Genomic DNA, 2491 nt, shown 5'->3' on the forward strand with positions numbered 1-2491 from the left:
AAGACAGAGTGGAACTGCCCCAAAGCTGTGATCTTTATGGTAGAAGACTGCAACGTCTTTGTCCCACAAAGGGGCTGCTGAGTTCAAATGAACATTTTGGTTAGCAGAGGAATGCTTAATCACTGCACCATTAAGGCTCCAGAGTCCCCAATGCAGCAAAAATATGCTTTTATGGTTCCCTCATCCAGCTATTGCACCTCCTACTGTTTTTCACAACATACTTTGCTGCCAGAGGTAACTTCCCTAATTAAAGGAATAGGCTTGTTGTTCATAATGTAAGATGTGCAGATATTCCAAAAATAGTGAAGAAAACTATAAAGTAAACCAAGTATATTTTATGGGAGAATTTATATACATTCCTCTTGGTAGCAACCAACGTTTAACATATTTCAACTCAGCAGCTTCACTTAGCTGAGTAAACACACATGTTTCTGAATGTTTCAGGATAGGGAATAAGTTACTTGAATGGAAAAAGCTTCTTAGCTTCTTACCACAAACTCTGACAATATCCATGCTTACTGTGGAATAAGATAATACAAAACAGAAAATACTGGGGAATGAAAAACTTCATTTAAGTCTACCTCTGAATGCATTGTGTTAGATCTATTCACAGGAGAAATTGCATACACAAGTCTCTGCAGAGATTGGACGTGTGTGGGTGGTCTACAAGTGAGATGGGAAGACAGTTTCTCCTAAATGTGTATGTATATATGTGTGTGTGTGTGTGTGTGTATAATTATATAATTTTTTGGGAAAAAAGGATCATTAAATTGTTCTTGTTTTCTGCTCTCAGTTGGATTAAATAAACTGTTTAAATTATTCATGGTCTAACCTCAAAAACATAATTTGCATAGTTATAAGAGGGATAATAGGATCCTGGGGTGGAGGGAAAATGACATCTCCCAAGTTATTATGGTGAATACGAAATAGGACAATGGACTGGAGGTGAGGAGGTAGTAAGCAATGCAGAAACCACTGGGAAACTGTAGGAAAGTTTTACCTTATAGATGATGAAGGTTTCTTTGGTGCCATTAGTCCAATTACAATATTGTATAAAGAATATTCTCATCAAACCAGGAACAAAAAGCTCTGAATGCCTTGCTGAAAACCCAAAAATCATTGACTAATTAACTAATTCAACTAATTATTCATTTATTCAATTAATGTTTGTTACCACCTAATATGTGTCAGAATCTGAATTTGGCTTCAGACATGACAAATTGTCTGGTATACTAAGGAGTCAGAAACCATGTTTGAGGAAAAAAAAATAAGGTTTTGCTTCATTGGCGGCAGATAAAATATATTAGGCATGTTGAAATGAAAGCATTTTTAAGAAACTAAATTCAGATGAAATTGATTACAGGTTAATATATTGGAAATACACTCATGAATTTTGCTTAAAAGTAAACTCTTTAAGTGTGAACATGACACTCTTTAATTATCATCTCCCAGTATATGTAACCACAAGGATCCAGATGGGAAGAGGGAACTCAGGAACGCCCAAAGTAGCAGGGCAGAAGAGCAGGAGAAAGGGGATAAAAAAAGCCAGGAACTTGGACAGAGGACCTGTCAGCCGCAGGGATCCAGGCGAGGAGAGGAACTCAGGTTCGCCCAAAGCAACAGTGTGGGAGAGCAGGAAAAAGGGAATTAAAAGCCAGGAACTCAGACAGAGGAGCAGTCAGCTGCAGGGACCCAGGTGAGGAGAGGAACTCTGACATGCCCAAAGCAGCAGGGCAGGACAGTGGGAGAAAGGGCATGAAAAAGCCAGGAACCCGGACAGAGGAGCAATCAACTGCAGGGATCCAGGTGAGGAGAGGAACTCAGGCACACCGAAAGCAGCAGGGTGGGAGAACAGGAAAAAGGGGATTAAAAGCCTGGAACCCTGGCAGAGGAGCAGTCAGCCCCAGGGATCCAGGTGAGGAGAGGAAATCAGGCACGCCCAAAGCAGCAGGGCAAGAGAGCAGGAGAAAGGGGGTTAAAAGGCCTAGGAATCTGGACAGAGGAGGAGTCAGCTGCAGGGACCCAAGTAAGGGTCGTACTAGAGGTTTCCAACAGGGAGGCAGACATGTCTTTCGGTTTGTCCTACTGTGGTGATGTGTTGATATGAGTATTGAGGCTGAGCCACTGGTGTTTCTAACTCAGCAGGATGCACATGGTGCACAGGTATCATCCCAGCTTACAGACTGAGACAGACTATGAAGAAGGAAGAGGCCGTCCACTTCTCAAATAATTGGCCAGGGAAAACCTTATGAATAGCAAATAAACACTGTTTGATACATTACTGCGCAAATTTATGAATAGTCTGGTTAGGTTAGAAGACTCTCAAAATAGGACTGGGAAAGAGCTGCACCATCTGAGTAAACCCAGCCTTACTCCTATGCATAAGGTAAAGCTTTTGAGACCTCCATTTGCTGATGTGGCACCACTCAAATTGAAGAGAAACAGCTGCAGACATCCATTAATCATCGGAACATGTAATGTACAAAGTATG

This window comes from Orycteropus afer, unplaced genomic scaffold (assembly GCF_000298275.1).
Source record: "Orycteropus afer afer isolate SDZICR_OR568_19922 unplaced genomic scaffold, OryAfe1.0 scaffold00537, whole genome shotgun sequence".
Lineage (NCBI taxonomy): Eukaryota > Metazoa > Chordata > Mammalia > Tubulidentata > Orycteropodidae > Orycteropus > Orycteropus afer.